Source organism: Otolemur garnettii, unplaced genomic scaffold, assembly GCF_000181295.1.
Source record: "Otolemur garnettii isolate 467f Iridium unplaced genomic scaffold, OtoGar3 scaffold00009, whole genome shotgun sequence".
Classification (NCBI taxonomy): domain Eukaryota; kingdom Metazoa; phylum Chordata; class Mammalia; order Primates; family Galagidae; genus Otolemur; species Otolemur garnettii.
Window position 1 is genome coordinate 22295393 of NW_003852404.1, and position 13085 is coordinate 22308477.

The 13085-nt window shown below is 35.0% G+C and overlaps 1 protein-coding gene across 11 annotated transcripts in view; it reads left to right on the plus strand.

Moving 5' to 3' along the window:
- The window catches only part of ROBO2 (roundabout guidance receptor 2), a 595724-nt gene that overhangs the window by 448987 nt on the left and 133652 nt on the right, over nt 1-13085 (plus strand). The window lies entirely within an intron of this gene.

Sequence of the window (13085 nt, forward strand, 5' to 3'; positions counted from 1 at the left end):
GGTTAGGTGGTGTTGGGTCTTGTAAAAAATGCTGTTAATTGTGATTGGAAGGGATTAGATACAGAGAAAATATTAGAAGTAAAAAATGATGAGTAGAAGATAAAACTTGAACAACACAAAGTTTAGAGAATTGAAAGTGATTATTAATTTAAATAATTGAAAATGATTCTTAACAATCAAATGTCCTCTGTGCCCTTCTCAGCATCTCCAACATCTCCATTGTACAGATTTGTGATTTTTTCATGAGCCATGTTTGATGCTGCTGAGAGGAAGCAACCTTCCAACTTATACCTGCAAGCGTATGCCTTCATTTATTTCCTCATTAGCAAAATTTTCATGGCTACCCACCAGGTTCAAGTCACTGTATTAAACTCTGAGGATATAACTATGAATAAAAGTGATATGGTCATCCTCTGGAGCTTGAAATCTAGAAACTTAACTAAATACTAAATTAATTCTGTGTCAGTATAAGCAGAAGCAGTCGGGCTAAGGGAGAGAGAGTTGAGGGGTACAAAGACTGGTTCACGTGTGAAGACCTTGCATGTGCTAGATGCAGAAAGGAGCCTGGGAATGCTGAAAGTTTGAATGTGAGATAATTGATGCTACAAGATAGCACTGCATGGGTCGCGAAAGACCAGTAAGTACAGGAAGAAACATGTAAACTGAGCTCATAATACATAATTGGGATTTTTCCAGGCAAGTACAACATTAAATCAGTGAGACGAGACATATGAAGATATTGAGAAGCAACGTATAGGTCTTGGTATCCAAGCAAGGTAGAGAAAGTCATGATGATGCAAAGCATTGATAGAGAAATAGAGGAAGAGGCTCAGCCTGTGAACTGATAAAGAGAGTGACACCCACTTGACGTTTGACAAGATTAGAGATTGAACTTCACATTTCAAAGGTAGAACTTTTCCACCTGAGTAACAAGGATGGGGACTTGCTATCAGACAATGACCAAAGGGAGGTGGAAATCAGAGTGAAATGGGGACCAGTTATGGAAAATGCTAGGTGACATTGGTTGGGTATTTACTATGTGCAAGGTGTGGGTCTCGTCACTCTAGTGTGGTCACTCATTTAGTCCTTAGAACAGCCCTTGAACTTGAGCCTATTAAACATCATCTTAAGGACGAAAAAATGCAAAGATTCCATTAGACACCTGGATGACATTGATGTGATAAAATCAGGGGTGGAGGAGTGTTTTCTTTTGTTTTATTTCATGAGAGAGAAGTATATCATTCTGATGTGTCAGACCCAAGGACTTGTTTGAAATGGCTTTTGATTTTTCTTCTTCCTTCACCCTAACACAATAGGCCAAACCCTCCTCAGGAAAGAACCAGATTTTCACTAAGGCATGAAGGGTACATTTTTGAGAATGATGACAAAGAAGTTTTACACATCAGGAAACTGGTAGTTTAGGAAGCATCATGAAAAAACTTGTGGAGATGGTCACAAAAATTTTGTGTGTAACAGAGGGGTTGAAGCTTATTTCAGAAAAGGAGAAAAATTAGAGAGTAAGGTGACAAAAGCAGGTTTCCACCTGCTTGTGACTCAGGATACCAGGCTGTGAACGTTAGAACTGGCCATGAATTTGCCAGGAGAAGTAATCCCTGGAGATCTCTGTGTCTGCCGTAGGTTTGGAAGATGGTAGAGACAGGGCCACTCAGAAGACCACTACCGCCTACACTTGTTAAAATCTGGAGACAGTTCTGGTTTGGCCGAACAGGGTACATTAGCCTCTTGGGAAAGGCCCTCCTGCAGATTGGTTTAATTGCCCACCCTCCAGTCAGAGGCTCCAGTTCCAAGGTAGTTGGTACCCATGATCATGGCAGTGGTTCCTGGTCTGGTTTTTTTTTTTTTTTGGTCTAGACAAATCCGTTCTCCAGTAAGTCAACTATTGTTACGTATTGTGGATATGTTTAAGACATTTTGTTTATTTGTTTTTGCCTAGCCTTTTAGTTTGAAAATGCCTTGCTCTCTAAGCTGTAGTAAAGGGAGTCTAACATAGGGGTTTTGCATTCACGCGTCAGGCTGAGGAAGGAGCCACTGATGGGTGAAAGTAACAAAGGTTGAATTCTAGAAAGCCAAAAGAAACTGAAATATTGTTTGGGGAATTAAGACAGGATAAGAAATGCTATCATATTTCAAGTTTCATTTTGAGTTTCTGTAGAGGCTTCCAGAATAGAAATGCATATTCCCTTGAAGCAGATAACCTTGCCTCTCACTGTTTCTCTACATGTCTAATCCCCTAGGACTTTGGTTTTCCTTTCTTTTACAATGAATGTCATGACAATTTTCACTTTAAAAAAAATGATATCTGTCTTTCATACTTCTCTAAGATGCCCTGCCCAGAAATTACTTCCAATCAGATCCCTGGGTAAATAAGTAAAGATTCACTCCACCAAACCTGTAAGCATTAGCCTGCATTATAATTGTAGGTAAAAAGACCAGTGTGACCCATAGTGTATAGAAAATGACTCAGTGTATAGAAAATGACTCAGTCTCTTTTTCTCCAACAAAATAATGGCTTATTGGGCTCATTTTGGGGTCTCAGACCTCAAATGTGATTTAAGAGCTTGCATTTAGGATACACTTTAAATAAGATTAAGAAAGTAGAAGGTGGAATTTTGGCTGCCAAGAGCACTCATGTGAGTTTTGGTAACAGTTTTGATTGTTGCATGTGGAAGGATTTTGTTTGAAAAAGTGAGAGTGGAGAGATTTTTTCAGCAAAATTGAGTAACTTTTCCTAGTTTGGGCTGTCAAGAGTGAAAATGCAAAAAATTCAACTTTCTCTAGGAAAGTGTAAGTTTTATAGAGTAAGTCTTGACTAAAAGTTGTGAGTTACTAAAATGCCCCTTTTAGCAGTTAAATAACATTGTCATCAAGTTCTAATAAACAAATGTATCCCCATATCCTCGGCATGGTACCGTGGTACTGATAGTTGGGTACAATTTAGTGATCAAAAAATGATTCCATGAGATTAATAAGTGATTTGTACCGTTAAAATCCTGACGCTGAAAGCAAGGCATAGACTTTGTGACATTTTCACATAAAGCTCCATAGTGAAACTTTTTATTGAATTATGAACACGGATGCCTGTCGTTACAGATCTTTACTTTCTGAAAGAGTCTAAAAGTTATAGGTTGATATTCAGGTATTTGAATTGAATGGAAATATTTTGATAATTGAAAACAAACATTGCAAGTCTCCTTAAAAAAGTAAAGAAACATTTACCCTGCAGACATTAAATATTTCCTGGTTCCCTTCATAGCTTCTCCCATTGGCCAACTTAATGATTAATAAAGCAACTGCATAATAAAATTTTAAGTGCTAATTCAAAACACTTGTTCTAGAATTGGAGCCAGAAATCTTATAGTAAGAAATAGTAGGTGATTTTAAAAACTAAAAATGTTGAGGAAATACATTTCCTTCCATGAAAAACAAAGGTGTTTTTGAGAAGAGAATGGTCCTTCAGGAAGTTTTACAGAGTCCTCACATAATTCAAATGAGGTGACGAGATCCACAGGCTTGAAATGAGTATGGTTAACTTCCAGTTTGTAATAAAAATTTTCGTTTATATTTCTTCATTGTTTTTCTCTGCCCCAATTTTACAGTCATCATGGGAGTCTTAGAAGTCCCTAAATTAACTGAATTTTGTTCATAAAATCAAGACCATCATGAGAAATTCCTACCCTGGAGGCTTACTGTGCATCCAGAGATTCTAAGAGTGCATAATGCATGAAATGTGGTCATAAAATTTTGCCAGTCTTTATGTTTTGTTTGAAATTTTCAAAGGAAATTTAGATTTATGGGAAATCTTTCCACTGGGTATGAGAGTAGGTTTGTTTATGAAAAAATTATAAAATAGATTCCTTTATTTAAATTTGAAAATTATGTTAGAATGTAGTACTTTGTTTCTTAAAAACATGAATAATAATATTTTCATCTTGAAGAAATTGAAAAAAATGTAAGATGGCATACAAACAGAATCTTTCATACAAACTGTTGCTTTAAGTATTAAAATACATTTATTTTGTTTTGTTTATCATGTGGCTGAACAGATGGTAATGGTTTCGACACAATTCAGCTTCCTTTTATTTTTTTTCCTTGGGAAAAAAAACCTGCGCAAACACAGAGCTTCTTTCCCCACTTTGTCACAGCTGGTAACCAATCAATCTCAATTCACGGTACAGTGATGATAGCACATCTTGTCCAGGGGCCAAATCTGATTGGGTTGCAGTTTTTCAGCAGTGTTTGATATCAGAAAAAATAAGGTATCTCTATGGTGAGGACTGTCGGCACACGATTGTACAACTGTCATTAATCAAACTTGGCAATAATGAGCACGTTTATGTAAGTCCAAGCCTGGCAGATTTCACAGTGAGTATCACTCAAATGCTATTAGAATTTCCACATCAGTAGTATTTTTCATGTTTCTTTTTTTCTTGGTGTTAATTAAATTTGATAATACCTCATACATACTGATAATACCATATTTTGTCATGTTATTTAGTAGCTGTTTTATGCCAAAAGGTGCTCTGGTTACTTAAAAATTTATTTTGGACTATTTAAAGAGGGATAAAGGCATTTGAAAAAATTTAAGTACTTTTGGTGTTTAACAAGAGAATAATGGTAAAATACATAGGAACAACATTTATGAGCTTCCTAGAGTCAGTTAATTTTAGAGTAATATTGAGAAAAGTATCTATAAAGTTAAGTTCTGGAGTTTTAAGTTTTAACCAAAGTCATTGATACATAAATACACCCTTGACCAATGCACACACCTGCTGAGTAATAAACACACAGAGCAAATGGAGGGGGGTATGTTGTTCTTTATCAGAAAAATAAGTGTACTTAAAAAGATTTCAGTTCTTATATAACTAGAGGCAGCAATCTCACCATCCATTTGGAAAAAGGCATTTTCTTTGAATTATTTATTGTGTAGAATCATATACTGAATCCTGTAGTCTACCTAAAAATCTCTTTACATGTAAGGAAATGTTATTTCTAACTTTTCATACCACTCTGTCAATATTTGTTTTCAAGCATAAATGATTATTTCCTCGATTATCCAATGTAGGTGTGTAAAACTTCAGTATTACAATTAAACATGCCCCAATTTATCCAGAAAGAAGTAGAAGAAATTAGCCCACATTTTTTGGACCTGTGGAAATACCTGGGACCTAATTGCTGGTCAAATGTGTAGTTTTGGGAAGCAAGTGATTGTGTCAGGTAAAACATGACCCATTAGAAAAAGCAGAATAGTAGAAAATACTTAGGAGAATTTTTTTTCCCCAGCTATAATTGCCTTTATGTGTGACCTTGGGGAAGGAAGCCTGTCATGTTTTGCTTCAGATTGTCTAAATATGAAATTAGTAATGAGTCTAACATTTACTTTCTAGATTTTGAAGTTAAATGTACTTTATGTAAAATCAGCTCTTATATTTCTTGAGCTTTAGCAGATAAGAGCGAATCTGATCACAAGTAGAGGCCTATCATTTTTCTGACCTGAGACACATTTTACTGTGAATATTTAAAAAGCTACCATAATTTGCCTGAGTCCTCTGGGTTCTGAGCATTATCAGGGTTGACTAGAGATGGGCACAGTGGTTCAGGGGTGTTGCAGGAACAGTACCGTCTCCAGTTGTGTGGTGTACAGTTGGATTCGGCTTGTTGAGTAGGATGTGTGATGAAGTAGAAAGAGCTTGTACTTTGGAGTAAGATACACCTGGATTTGAAAATCCAAGTTTGTATGTAAAAATGTAAAAAAGTTAAATGTTGTCAATTATTCCAATAATGAAAAAATATTACTGGGCCAAGACACACATGCATGCACACACACTCAGTCTTTTTTTCTGGGCCAACACTCTCTCTCTCTCTCACACACACACACACGTGCATCTACACATTTATAGTAGCTAAGGCAAACGTCTGTATCCAGACCATGAAGCCTGAATTCTCATAAGAGCGCAGTTATTGAAAGGTTCTCTGTGATACTGACGGTTTATTATTTGAAACTAATAAAGAAATTCTGGGTTGCAGCCTCCATTTTGGCAGTAAATCAGTTGCTTGCTTTAATTTCCTTTTATAGATTGATAGGTCATGATTTTCTTAAACTGAATTTTTATATTATCTCTTGGTAAAAATCTGCAAACTTTTGTAATATGGTTGAGGAAGACTGTGCCAGGTGACCTACATTCCAAGATGGTGTAAACCTTTGCTACTGAGGAATTCCAGTGCATGCATCACAAGGAACTATTTTCTAATATTAAAATTAGGACATTAGACTAGGCTTCATAATTTTTCTATTCTGTGTTTCTGAATTTATGATCTGTTAGTTTGTTAGAATAATCAACTATCGTATATTTTCTGATTAGTATATAATGAAGTATGCTTTTTAAAATTCCTGGAAGTATTTTGCTCAAGCTTCAAATGTCCTCTTTTAATACTAGTGGTTTTGGATTTGCTGATTATGTTTCTATTCACTAGTCATATTCCTCATGGTTTTCTAAACTTAAAAAATGTTCTTCAAAATTATTAGTTTTACATATGAAGAGTTTAGTACACTTCACCTTTCCAATTTTTATGTCTGTAATTCCTTTCTTAAAAAACACAATTGAATATAATATCCCAATTTCTGTTCTGCCAGATTTTATAAAAATATAATAATAAGCTATATGATTTGTTTCATGTTGAACTTTATATACCTTAAGTTTATAATTCTTTGAATGGGGGAAACAGTAATTCTCTCCTTATCTGCAAACATTATTTCAGCTTATTGTAGTCTCCCTTAGTCTTCACATTTGTTTTAGGTATTCTGCTAGAATTATCGTATTTATTTTGGTTGAGGGAGAGAGAGTATTTATTGTTTCACATTACTAATTTATAAAAGAAAATTAATTAATGATAATATGTAAACCAAATTAATTAATGATAATATGTAAACCAAATATGTGGATTGTTTCTCCAAATTTGCTCATTTCTGTATTTTAACTTTATCTCCATGTAGCTAGTAGCATTTATCTATTAAATGTTCTAAGTTCTTCCATTTGCAGTATTATGTTATCAATTTAATGTACATCCCAGAGCTAACTGCTGGTGTATAAACGTAACATATAATTCTGCTCAATAAATAGATTGGTATATTTCAAATTAGTTAATCTTTTAGTTCTTCATGTAATTGTTGTATTGGTAACCATGTTATAAATGAACCAGAAATTCCAGGTGTTTGTTGGTGTATCATGACTGATTAAGCATTCATTCAGCACCTCCAAAATCTCAGGTGCAGCAGGCTGGTAATGCTGGGGCATATAGTACAGAAATAGAGAGAACGGGTCCTTATTCTCCTGGAGCATACATGCTGTTGGAGATGAGGAAGACAAGCAAGCAAACAAAAATGATGTGAAGATATATACTTTGAAGAAAATAAGATGTGTTAAAAGTAACAAAAGAAACATGAAAAGCTAGGAAGAATGCCTCACTCCTATAATCCTAGCACTCTGGGGAAGCCGGGGTTGGTGGCTCACTAGAGGCCAAGAGTTCAAGACCAGCCTCAGCAAAAGTGACGACCCCTCCTACCCATACAAAAAAATAGAAAAATTAACAGCTACAGTGGTGAATGACTGTATTGCCAGCTACTTGGGAGGCTGAGGCAGGAGAATTGCTTGAGCTTAGGAATTTGAGGTTGTAATTAGCTATAATCATGCCACCAGCGTACTCTAGCCCCTGTGATAGAAGAACATGTTACAAGGAAAGAAAAGAGAGAGAGAGAGAGGAAGGAAGGAAGAAGGAGAGGGAGGGAGGGAGAAAGGGAGGGAGGGAGGAAGGGAGGGAGGGAGGAAGAGAAAATAGAAAAACATGAAAACAAATTAAAAGAAAGTAATTTTTATAAGTAATTAGATTTATGGACAGGGAGTTAAGTTACATTGTTTGGGCAGAGAGCACATGGTTGAGGAAAGACCCTAAAAACCAAAAAGGGTTAGCAATGGAAATGAAAGAGAAGAGCTTTCCATGAACCTGCCAGAATAGTACAAAGACACAGTGGCCAGTGGCTGCTTATGTTGAGCAAGGAAAAGAAGAGCTTTGTGATTGGAACAGGGTGAACATCACGTCTGGGAGGTAGGAGAGGACCCTATATATCATCTAAATCTTTGAAGACCATAGACTTTAAGGGAAAAAAATGGAAAGCCATTGGACAGGTTCAAAGAGTGAATTGGCATAATCCGATTTATGTTTGTCATCAGTGAATTGGTTCTGAAGCTCTTAATTTAAATAATTAAACCCTTAGATTAAATAATTGCTATTAATGTTTCCCTGTTTATCAGCAGTGGTTGACTTTTGTGATTTTAGTTACTGTTGATCAACCACAGTCCAAAAATATTAAATGGAAACTTCTAGAAATAAAAGATTCATGTTTTAAATTGCAACCATTTTGAGTAGTATGATAAAATCTTGCACTATCCCGCTTCATCCCTCCTGGTATGTGAAACATGCCTTTATCCCAGATATCCACAGCATGGATGCTACCTGCCTATTAGTCACTTAGTAACCCTCTCAGTTATCAGATTGACTATCTTGTGTAGTGTACATAAAGTTCATTACTATCTACAGTTTTAGGCATCCACTGAGGTGCTTGGAACATATCCCCTGTGGATAAGGTGAGACTACTGTATAAACATTAGCATATGGGTTGCTACTGCTAGGAATGGTTGGCTTGAAGATGAGATAATTCATATGAAAACCAAAATTCTAAAAGCTATCTTATAAGAGACACAAGAGTAGTACTGTTAATGCTTATGTAAAAACTGTTGATACAAATGTTTTGTATTAATACATATAAAATATCTAATAGTTAGAGAAGCTCAAAGGTGGAATAGGCAACTCATCACAGGAATAGGTTGGGAAGACTGGTTAGTTGCAAATTGCAGGCAGGCTTTAGGTGTTGATGTGTGCTTGCAGAAGTCACACTTTAAAGCTTTCTTTTAACCTAAAGAGTCAGTCACTTTATGTGTGGTATATTGAATGCATTTTATATCAATCCATAATATAAATTGTGGATAATATTTGCAGTCTTTTGTCAGGTAAAGATACAGTGAGAAATGACAGTTTAAAAGATTGAGGATTCCAATAAAAGTCTGTTTTGTTTATGTTTTAATTACAACCCTGTATTATGGGAGGTAACAGGAATAGTGTATTGTAACACTTACTTTTCTTTCTTATTTTTTTTTTGCAATTTTTGGCCAGGGCTGGGTTTGAACCTGCCACCTCGGCATATGGAGCGAGCATCCTACTCCTTTGAGCCACAGGTGTCACCCCTGTAACACTCACTTTTAATTGGAGGAAGATAGCACAGTGTGTGGCTCTGGGCAATGCGTGTTAGCTAGAAAAAGCCTCCAAGAAGTTCTGATGTGGAACTACCTTGTGTGGGTGACTTTTATCCCTTTCAGCTGAGAATTATTTCAGGAGTCTCTAGTCCCGGAAAGGCACATTTCTCCAACATTAAATGTAGGACACTTGACATGCATGCACTAAGTATTTGTAGAATAAAATAACGAAATCTATTGTAATATTCTCAGATGTCAAGGATCATCAAGGGGAAATTAAAAGAAGACAGTGATACTACTGCTTCCTATGAACTATACTGGGCACTGTAACACACAAGGCCATTGACCACTATAGCCCAAACCTCTGCAAAGCATACCTGTCTCATTCGGAATAGGCTTAGGACCTGAATGCATGTACTTTCTGAAATTATAAGTACTCTAACAAAAATTTCCACACCACCAGACCATGGCCCTTGTTGTAGTTTATAACCTGTGTCCAAAACTTGTTCTCTACTTAACAAATCTGCTGTACTATTTGCTTATGTTGACACTCAATTGAAAGATAGTCTTTTTCACTCTCTCTCTCTCTCTCTTTTTTTTTTTAGTTGCTAAGCTTAATTTGTTTTATTCCTCCCAAGCAACATTTCATTTCTAAATTTTCCTATGGAAGAAAGAACTGTAATCATGAAATAGTGTGTTGAATTACTTATATTACTGATCAGGGTATCTTTAATAAAAAAATTAAGAAAAGATAATATATAGCATTTCCATTTCTGCTCTTGATTTCACTCTTCTTATAATAAACACAAAAACTCAGGTAGTAAAATTGTATATTTATTTTGGGTTGAGATATTATATATCCTGTAATTTTTAAATAAATATTTTCTCTTCTTACTAAGCAAGATAGAAATAACTTTTGCATTGTATTTACCCACCCTGCTATTGCCTGTATCACGAATTTCTCTAACATTAGTAAAATTTTGTTGAATAATAGAAATAAATGTTTAATGAATGTAAAATTATATTTCTATCTAAATTATGTAGTTGGGTCTCATGTTCTAAGTTAGTATTTAAAAATTAAACTATTTCCCTCCAAGGAAGATGTACACACAGAGTAAGAAAAGTGACATGTTGACAGGGCTCGAGTTCCAGTCATGTCTCTTAATTGACTGTTTCCATATTCATAAAATGATAGTTCCCAATTCAGAATTTTTTTTAAGGATTCTATGAGCAGTATGTGAAATATTTTCTTTTTTTTTTCTTTTAACTGAAGTAACGTACAAGTTCTTGCTTCAACGACAAATGAGAAATAGTATACACCATGGATATCCTTTATTAACTTAGAATCTTGGTTTCAGATACATATGGATTCAGAAAGGACTTTATCAACTGTCAAGTGGATCTCCCCTCTTTAGCGTTTGGGGAAACTCCATTACAGAGAAATGAAGAGGCTCCCTAAAAGCCAAACAACAAGAATGAACAAAATAATTCTATTTTTTTGAGATGAATTGAAAATATCTGCAAGATATGTTGCTTTTATTCAATGTCTATATTTTAGAGCTAAGCATGTCAAGCAGAGCATACGCTGACTGTGGGAAAGATGATTTTTATTAGTCATTAAATTTTTGTGCAGTAAATTTTCTGAAACCATCGTGAAAATTATCATATCATTTTTTATTTTATTGAAAAATTTAAGTAGAGAATGTTTCTCTGCATTGTTAGTCTTGTATACATCTTAGTCTTGAACTTTTCCTAACCCATAACTATAGCCCATGAGAAAGCTTCATTAGGTAAATGTGGCAAATCTATAGTCCTGAGATCATTTATATTTGTTTGGCCTTCATATCAGCAGGAGAAAAAAGGTATTTATCATGAACCCAACCAGTATTTCTTGAGCTCCTCATAGGTATAATAATAACAGCTAACCCGGGAGTTTATGGCTGCAGGGAGCTATGATCAAGACAGCGCACTCCAGCAAGGGTGATGCAACAAGACCCTATCTCTAAAAGAAAAAATTTTTCCAAGATTTATTTAACTTATTAATAAAGGAAACGATGGGGAAGACAAAAGGCAAATGGTCCATTGGGCAGAATGTTTCGGGAACACAGTCAAATAAGAAAGGAATACCTGAATAAGAGTCTAAGTTACATGTAAAAGTATAAAACTGGCTACATTTCTACAGAGCGATAAACCATAACACTTTTAGAGCCTTTTAAAGAAGTAGAGAACAATACAAAATGTAAGTAAGTGAAGAATTAGTAGTGTAGCAATAAGTTTGAAGGAGAGAATAATTAGAGTTTTCTGGTATAGTAAGTTTTCTGATATAGTAAGATGGTTTTCAATAAGAATAGTAGATAAGTCTTAGGACATGGTAAGTAAACAGAATTCTAAGGCAAAACATGCAGACCAAAAAGTAGCTCTCCTAATGGAGGTATAGAGTATAGTTCACTTGGCATGATTGGTTCAACAACGACATTGCTTTTGGACAAGCTAAACTACCAATTCTAGTTAGAACTAGTATTAGTCTGTGTTTCAGCCTCTGATAAATTTAAGCTGTGTTATTCTTTTAGCTAAAGCCAAAAATAAAAGACGTCCAAATATAGCAATTTTAAACTCAAGCCTTAAAAGTTTACTTTTGTCCTGAAAACAAAAGAAAGTCACAACTAGTTTTGATAAGATGGAACCAATTAAGATAACATTTGGAAATATAGATCTAACTATGGTAGGTATGAGGAAGAGAAATAAGGGGACCAAACAGCTCTTACATGTTTGAAATAAAAACCATGGGTGAAAATCAAGAGAAAAAAATCAGATATGAAAAGCGTGAAAAAATAGTATCTTCATTATTGTCTGTATAAAATTGTAAGTTTCTAGATGTTAACTTTTATAATGTTTTAAATTTTATAATTTTTATAACTTTTTCCAAACCAACCAGTTAGTCCACTCATTAACAAAGTAGAGGTGAGACAATAAATGCATGTTGATGTTTCAAGAGTTATTTTTCTTAATTAAAAAAATGGGCTCGGCGTCTATAACACAGTGGATATGGTGCCAGTCACATACACCAGGGGTGGTGGGTTCAAAGCCAGCCTGGGCCAGCTAAACAACAATGAGAACTGCAATAAAAAAATAACCAGGCATTGTGGTGGGTGCTGTAATCCCAGCTACTGGGAGACTGAGCCAAGAGAATCACTTCAGTCCAGGAGTTTGAGGTTTCTGTGAGCTGTGATGTCACAGCACTGTACTGTACATAGTGAGACTCTGTCTCAAAAAAAAAAAAAAAAAAAGATTACCCTTTTTTAATTCTTCAACTAATGTTCATTTTGCCAATTTGCCAACAAATAGGAGAAAGATTTTCTTTTTTAAACATTTCACTGGGTGTAGAGAACTGCTACAACAGAGCCCTTGCCTGACAAATGAAAACATTGTAGCCTAATTGTACCCTCATAGTAATCCGAAATAAAAATAAGTAAAATAAATTAAATATATATTTAAGCTCTTTTATATTCAAGATGTCTTAAGAAACTATATTGGTGAATACAGTGTGACTTCCAAGATGATGGACTATGACTCAATGAAATTGAAATGTGTAGTATTTTCCTCACTCGTTAAGAGCTACTAAAGAAAGGTGTAAGTGCTAATAAATGCCTGTCATTGTTTTCAAGTAGCAAGAAATGTATACATATGTAAAATATCTAAAACTATAATCAAGCAGCTAGGGATCAGATGTGAAACTAATGATTTTATTAGCAATACTTT